Source organism: Urocitellus parryii, chromosome 7 (assembly GCF_045843805.1).
Source record: "Urocitellus parryii isolate mUroPar1 chromosome 7, mUroPar1.hap1, whole genome shotgun sequence".
NCBI classification, from domain to species: domain Eukaryota; kingdom Metazoa; phylum Chordata; class Mammalia; order Rodentia; family Sciuridae; genus Urocitellus; species Urocitellus parryii.
Window position 1 is genome coordinate 144122651 of NC_135537.1, and position 8701 is coordinate 144131351.

Genomic DNA, 8701 nt, shown 5'->3' on the forward strand with positions numbered 1-8701 from the left:
AAACAGATGGGGTTCAGAGATCTTTCAGAGAGCCAAACATGTGGCAGTTCCAGGAGGGTGGCATACAGAGAGGGCATGGAAGCTCTGTACCCCTCACACAAACCTTGCCCTGTGGGTCTCTTGTAATGCCTTTTATCATAATCTGGCCAATATAAGTGTTTGCCTGAGTGCTGTGAGCTGCTCTAGCAATCACTGAATCCAGGGAGGGGGCTGTGGGTACTGTGATGTGCCCAAAGAAGCACAGGAAAAACAACCTGGGTTTGCAATGGGCCTGTGACCATGGGGACAATCTCATTGAGTGAACCCTTAGCCTCTGGGATCTGGTGCTATCTCTGGATAGACAGTGTTAGAATTGAATTAGGGGACACGCAGCTAGCCTCCACTGTAGAATTGCTTGCTTGATGTGTTAGAAGGAACTCCCTACACATCTGGTATCAGAAATGATCAGTGTTGAGTGTAAAATAGAAGAAACTGAGTCTGAGTCTATTTTTCTGTGGCCCCCAGAGTGGGTACCTAGAGAATGGACCTTCCAGGCAGAGTTTAACATCATATTTCAGGTGACATATTTAATCTGTTCCCTCCAACCCCTTTCCTCCTGTCATTCACCCAGAATTTCTCAGTTTCTCAACCGGTGAGCTGCAGCAGAACCCATACCCCAGAGTGAAGATCATAAGATGAGAGAAAATGAAAACACACACAATGTGACCCATTGACTTTTTCTGATCCACAAGATTCATTCTTCGGGTTTTCTATAGGTAGAAATAATACGAGCCATACTTGGGTCCCGATTCTGACAACCTGAACCTTAAAGAAATGATACAAGGGAAAAGTTTCAATTATTTAAAAGTAGAATCAACAAAACCTAGGAGACTTCAAAGGTCATGTAATCCAATATCCCACTCAGTGCCCGAATCCCTTCTTACAGTACACTATCACATGTGGACCTATCTGGGCCATTTGACTCAAGCCCCTCTCGTGAGAGCAGGCCCCAAACTACCCTTTCACATGCAGTCTGAGTCCTGAACCACCGGCCAGATGTGCTCCATTTCCCTGTACCAAACAGCACCCAGCTGCCTCATCTTTTGGTCTTGTTACTCATTGATCCCTATTTATGAGCTTGGTTTGTCCTCTGGGTCTGACATTCCATCCAGATAAGAGCAGGTTGTAGTGAACTGTCATCAAGTTGGCGAGTCAAAGTCCAGGCCAGATAAAGACAGACCTCCTACTTTTCTGAAGTTGACCTCCCTTTTCGAGTTTTTATCCATAGTAACCTAGCTCTGTCTTCCCTGATCTTTTCTAGGTCACCTTCTTGATGACAGTCTGACTGTGCTTGTCTCCTAACAGTGTCACTTTTTCCTGATGTTCCCATTCTTTCTCAGTTTTTAATCAGCTCTTCTGGACTGAACAGGATTCAGTTCACAGTAGCATCCTTCCTGTCCTCAAGAGGCAGGTGAGGCCTTGGTACCCAAGCATGGAGTCCCTACACCAGAGGCATAGGGTGGGATTTGGGGATCTGAACTTTAATAAGCATTGCAAGAGATCCTGCTGCAGGTGATCAGAGGCCTAACTTGGAAAAAGGTTGATGGGAGTTTTGGTGTCAGATACTCTGGAGTTCAAGTCCCGTCTCTGCATCTCACCAGTCGTACAACCTTGGGGAAATTGTTGATCTGTATAGGCTTCAGTTTCCTCATTTTTAATAGGCAGATGATAAAAACCCATCTCTGAGATTTAGAACTACAAAATGATGTTCCATAAAGTGCTTCCTATAATTCAAGGCAGGTTAGTAAGCCCTCATTAATGTGAGCTAGCATTGCTATTAGTATAATTGCTTTCTTTTTCTTTAGGATAGGAATTATTAGAAGATAACTGTTTATCACACATCCTTCATAGTTGGCTGAGATTTTTAATTGATGCCTGTGAGTTCTTCTGATCACCCTGTGATTTTCCTCTGCGTGAATTTTGTCATTCCTATTGGTATTTTATTACCATTTCCATGCATAGCCATGGGCCTTGTATTTAGTAGGGAATCAAAATTTGCTGAATATTTTTGAATGAGCGCATGCCATCTGGCCAGGCCCTCTGTGCTCTACTCTCCCTGCAACATCACACATCTGTTCATCTTCCCTCCCCAAGTGTTCTCCAAGGATGCTTTTGTCATATAGACCTGGTTGGGTTCCTTCCTGGCCTGACCTGTGCCAGTTCCCCATTTTATGTGAAGAGTGCCATCCCATGGGATCTCAATGATGCCTTCTTTGCATTAAAACTTCAGATTCACTTAATCATATAGCATTTGCATTGTGCACATATAGAATGTTAGAAGAGAGAGATAATGAGAGCCAAGGCTGGTGACTTGAGAGTAAGGGTTGGGGTGGTGGGCAGGTGGGGGGGGGTGGAGAACGTGGCTTTGATGATCCCTAGGGAATAGGCAACCACATTCCCTTTCACAGAAGTGTTCAGTTGAGTTTTTGGTTTTGTTCATTCTGGTGCTCTACAGTTTTGAAAATTTCATTTACTTCAGGACTTGGCAAAGAGTATCAAAAGAATAATTCAGAAGACATTGTCAGTGTTAAGAGACAGTTGAACCTGCTCTGTGGATAAGTTCCATTTGAAGTCCTCGGATCAGTGAATAAGTGCAGGTAACAGCTACACAGAGAACATGCATGTAACTACAGCTGTCCCTTGCTATCTGGAGGGAGGCAATTGGTGCGAATACTGAACCTACAGATGCCCCAGTCCCTTATATAAAATGGCACAGTACTTGCAAGTAACCTAGCAATCCTCCCGTGTACTTTTAAGTCATCTCTAGATGATTTATAATACCTAGTATAATAAAAACAAGCTGTGAATAGTTCTTACACTGTAATGATTAGGAAACAATGACAAGGAAAGAGGTCTATATTTTCAGCACAGACCTAATTTTTTTTGCATATTTCCAATCTGTGATTGATTGAATCCATGTATATGGAACCTGTGGTTCTGGAAAGTCGACTATACAAGGATCATGGGGTTCCAGTGTTCAGAGTTTGAAGGCAGTAATAAAGCATGGAGTTAGAAGCAAAGTAGTTTTTTTTTTGGGGGGCATCTCTGCCATTTATAAGTTGTATGTGACCCTGGGCAAGTCACTTGAGCCCCCTGAGCTTCAGTTTCCTCCTCTGTAGAATGAGAGTAATACTCAGATTTTACTTCCCAGGGTTGCTCTGATAATTAAATGTTAAGCACGTAGTATGAAGCCCAGGACGTAGTTATCCCAGGACTGTTACTGTTTTAGTCAGCTTTTTCATTGCTGTGACCAAAACCCCCAAGAAGAACAACTGAGAGGAGGAGAAGTTCACTTGGGGATCATGGTTTCAGAGTTCTCAGTCCATAGCCACTCCACGGCTTGAGGTGAGGCAGCACATTTTGGGGGAAGGGCCCAGCAGAGGGAAGCTGCTCAGCTCCTGATGGGGTTCAGAAGCAGAGGGGCAGGGAGAAAGGGGTGCAGGGCAGATGCAAACTTCCAGGACATGCCCCCCAGTGACTCACCCTCCAGCCATGCCCCAGCTACCCACAGCTCCCACCGAGTCAGTCCAATCATGAGGATGGACTGATTTGGTCACAGCTCCCATAATCCAATATTTTTACCTCTGAATATTCTTGCAATGAATAGGAGCTTTGTGGTGGGGGGAACACCTCATATCCATAACAATATTGTCCACTGTCCCCTTCCCCTGCGGCTTTGATGCTGCTTATAACCAGTGGTAGGGGAGAGAATGCCTTTCTGGTTCCTCTCTGCTTTTGACACCCTCTTTCTCTGGTGTCCTCTTATCTGTTGGTTCATATCAGACTGGTCACTTCCTTGTAGCTGAGCCAACATACTAATTGCCGGGAGTTCATGGCCGCTCTATCTACAGTTTCTCAAAGTTCAGCCGTGAAGGTACATTGACTTCCTGGCTTCCCATTCATTCACCGTCACCTGAGTTCCTAATTGCTATTGCCTAACCAGGTGTGTGCTCGCCTCTCAGGAGGTGCATTTCTCTCCCAGGGTAAAATATAAATGTACAGAGCATAAGCATCATTTCCAGGATTGGCTTCCCCCCAGCCCCATATTTTGTAGAGGGGAAGTTTCATGGCTCAACGAATCCCAGTCTTCTCAGTCATCAGATCCCTTTGAAATGCTTTAGAAAAATACAGCTTCCAGGTCTCCCTCCTAGTTTTTTTTTAAATTGAAGTCTTAGTGGCTATGAACCTCTGGAATAAAATAAAAAACTAGGATTGGGTGCAGAAACAGTACAATTTCTGAAATGAATCGTTGCCTAGTCAACTGATGGCTGTTGCATCCAAGTGGTCTCTCTCTTTTTCACGTAGGATAGAGCAGAAGAAAACTTAGGATTTTGAGTTTCCTGCTTCCTGATTCTCTCAGGAATGCTGCAGACCCCACCTACGATGGCTTCAGGATTCTGTGAGACTTCATCTCCTTCAAGTTCAATCGTGACTGCTCTCAAGACAGTGCTTTCCAGCCTTCTCTTGTAAAACCCCTCTGGAGTGTGCACTGGCTCCAATCAGTGCCCTGCACTAGGGGTAGAAGGATTGAGCCTTCAACTTGTGCTTCATTTGCTTCAGTGACCTAAGACTCCATGAGAAGGTGGAAGTTTATTTGCTTCAGTGACCTAAGACTCCATGAGAAGGTGGAAGTTTATATTCAAACAGGGGTGAGTCAGCTCAGCCATTGGGAAGAAGAGGTGGCAGAAAAACAGGAAGAGGAACAAGAGGATGCCTATTTAAGTTACATGGGAGGAACAATCCTAAAGCACATGAATTGTGCTCTCTGTGAAGGCTCAGAATGGCTGAGAGAACGAGGTATCACGTTAGTGGCCTTGTGTGTGTTCCTGACTCCCACTTACTCTGATAGGGGAGCCCTCCTTCACACATTGTGTTCCTGAAGAGTTATGTGCAAACTGCTTCTGCAAACTGGATCTGCTAAGGGCTGCTATCTTCTCCCACTTGGCTTGCTTTCTGTTGGCAGCAGCTCTGAACACCTGAGCTCTTAGTGCCTCTCTCTAGCATCTGTCAACAGGCACTGTGTAAGTGGATTCTGAAGGGCTCTCCCTTTTTCCTGGAGGAGAGGGGACGTACCACCTCCTCGGTGCCTCCTAACAGTTGCATGAATCGGTTTTCATCACATGATGCTTTGTGTTTCAAATGCTCCTCAGGTGGTTCAGCACCCTGATTTTTTTCTTCCCATTCACCCAGCCTCACCCCACAGCACGCACGCACGCACATTGTAGAAAAATGATAGGGAGATGTTCAAAAGATGGAAGGAGGAAGTTCTATGAAAGATGAGCTAGAGCCCGATTTTTGAATTTTACTTCTTCAAGACAAGGAAGTTGTGTTGGGTGCTCCTGTGTGGCCTTGTACCATACTCCTGTAGCATCATCTGGAATGGGTTGCTGGCCTGGGAGAAGGAGGGAGAAAGATTCAGGCAGGATGGGAGAAGGAGAAGGGTGTGTGATACACACAGGAGGGTCTTTCCACCACAGCACTGGTGACATTCGGGGGCCAGATGACTCTGTTGTAGGAGGTGGTTCTGTGCATCCTGGGGTGTTAAGCAGCATCTATGACCTCTACCCAGTAGATGCCAATAGTGTCTTCCCTCCCAGCAAAGATGTCAACAGACATTACTAAACGTCTCTGGGGGGCACAGTTGCCTCTGGTTAAGGACCAACACACGCTGTTGAGCTTGCATTGGTCTGGATCTGTCCATGGAAGAACTTGCCTTAACCATTCCTCTGGTGTTTCTTAGATATTTCCTTCTAATAACTAGGCTTTCCTTGGCCTGTCTTTAACTGTGTGGTCCTGGAAGGCCATTCTGCTTCCTCACACCTCCAGTGACTTGGGTCTGTGCCTAGAGTCAGCGTCCCAGGGCCCTGCCAGGATACAACAAGATACTGGTTGGGTAAAATGTATTGAGTGTCGACGTGCAAGCCAGGTCTGCTGCAGGAACTCCAACCAGAGCCATGAGGTCTCTATCATAAGGACGCTCACCACCCTGCAGCAGGAAGCACTGTCGAGGGAAGGTTTCTAAATTATGAGAACCAGGAGACACATTTTGAATCCCTCTTCAAATCTTTCCTCTCACAAAGAGAAACTGAGGTCAGGGTGAGCATGGGACTCACCTGGTGATGTCCCATGTCCAGGCAGAGATGGGATTGGAGGATTGTGTGGATGATAGTCACAGCGGATTCCCTCTGGTACTTTCGCTGTCTCTCTAACTTTAGACAAGAATACTAGTGACCTCAGGTGGTGTCAAGGTCCTCTGGGAGGAGGGACTCCATAAGGATGAGTGGGCTACCAATAAGTGGGAGGTGGCTAGAGAAGGAGGCCTAAAGGAGGGATAGGATCCAAAAGGTGACATTGGGCACCAGCATGGCAGGAGGTGACAGAGAAACAGTGGCAGGGGCTGGGGTTATAGCTCAGCCGAAGAGCAAGGCCCTGAGTTCAATGCCCAGCACTGCAAAAACAACAGCACCAACAATGGTGGCACGAAGTTTGGAAAACAGGGACATCAGGGAAGAGCAATCCGATGGGTCGGAGAACAAGCTGGCAGAAGGAAGCCATAGGAAGGAAGGGAGGCTGGAAATTGGGGACCGTTAAATTAACATGCTCACTAATGAGAAATAAAAAGTGTGAAAAAGCATTTTAAGCTAAAACAGTATTTTGTTTCTTTGTCACATCCCCTTCGTTGTCCATTTGGATTGTTTCACATGTGCATGCATCCATAGGAGTAGTGAGTGCTGGGTGCTGGGTTAGATCATGAGTGCTGGGCGCTGGGTTAGACCGTGAGTGTTAGGCATTGAGTTAGACCATGTATTGTTGACCATGGAGATTCTTCACTTCCCACCCCTGTGACATTTCTCTCCCAGATCATCCTGGACTTCCATGGGCGCTGCTGAGTCTTGGATGCCCCAGGCTCTCTGGATGATTGGCAACCGGAATGAGTTAGCCTGGAGACGTTCAGACCGCCTTTCTATAACCACAGAAGAGGTGTCAACCGCAGATAGATCCTTGGAGCAAACAGAGATCCGCTCAGAAGAGCTTTTGAATAAATGAAATTGCTCTGAATGGCCCTGGTGTTGAAGTGACTTGTCGCAAAAAATTGGATATATTAGAGGGCTGGGTGCCCGAGAAGCACCTGCGGCATCGGGATTTTCGGTGTGACACACCTGTCCTCTGGGGCTTGCGTTGCTAGCCTCCAGCTTACAGTGTGAAAAAGATACAACCTGCTTGTTTGTGCTCTGTGTGCGTGTGTGTGCTTCTCTGGTCTGTGGCTGTGTAACTTCCCACACGTGCCTGTCCTCCATTGTGAGCTGACATATTGTCTTCTTGGAGGTCACCCTGTCTCCACTGTCTCTCCCACTCCAGGCTGGGGTGTAGACTGCTGTGCTGGAGTCAACTGCAGTCCCTGGGGTGGGGGAGGGGAGAGCTTGGAGGGGTGTGAGATCAGGGAGGGGGTAGTTGGCAAGGGGGTGGCATTGTCCAGGCTTGCAGTGTGGAATAGTGAGGATTGCTGTCAGCTCCAACTTTCTCCCTGTACCCTCCCAGATCCTCTCAAGCTTTTTCTCTGGTCACAGTGTTCTCTTTTTTCCCCACACTTGTGTGGCGAGATTGCTTGTGTTTATTTTTTTGGTATTTGGGGTTGAACCCAGAGGTGCTTTACCACTGAGCCACATCCTCTGCCCTTTTTAATTTTTATTTAGAGACACAGTCTTTCTAAGTTGCTTAGGGCCTGGCTAAATTGCTGAGGCTGGCCTTGAACTTGTGCTCCTCCTGCTTCAGCCTCCCTAGCCCCTGGGATTGCAGGCGTGCACCACTGTGCTGGGCTATTGCGGATATTTAGAAAGTCATTGTTTAGACTCCTACAGGCAAGGCGACCTTCTTAAGCATCTCTATCATGATTTGTAGGAATTCAAAAGGAGAGTGCATGGGATCTGTTTGCTCTTTGAATTTATGACTCATAGCATTGACTGTCTATGTAGCACTTACCCATAACAGTATGCATGCAACAAAGTATTTGTCAAAAGTATGAGCTGATCAGGGACTCCCATGACTTTCCCAGGTGATAAGAGCAAAGTAGTGAGGGGCAAATGCATGTGTAGTCACTGAAGTAACCCACAGCTACCTTTACCTTATTAGCATAGTGAAAGCACACCCCCAGGTGGAGAGTCACAATGATCATGAGACATGCAACACATAGCATGACATGATAAAGAAGAGCAGAGGCTTGACTCAGTCCCACCTCCACATGTGACATCCAGAGACCATGTATGTTCCTGCCTAGCCTGTACATGCCACAAAAGCTGTACCCCTTTGTTCCTCGCTGGAGTTAGCTTGGGATTCCTGCCCCCCCCCACCAAGTATTGTCTCCTTTCTGGCTCAGGCAGAAGCCCCCTCATCAAGCCTTGACTGTGCTTCCTTTCTTTCTGGGTCCAATGTCTGTTTAACTCTGGTTCCAAGAACCTGAGATTGGAAACAGTTCCAATTATGATGGTGTGATAATCCCATGAGTTAAGAGAAGAGAGATTAAACGGGTGAAAGGCTTTAGATGTGGGGGGTCTGGACAAGCCTACATAGGTAAGATGAGGGAGATGATGTTAAGAATGGGAAGGGTTCTGGGCTAAGGGAATAGCCTGAGCAAATGCCCTGGGGCCAGCAAGATAGCTGTTGG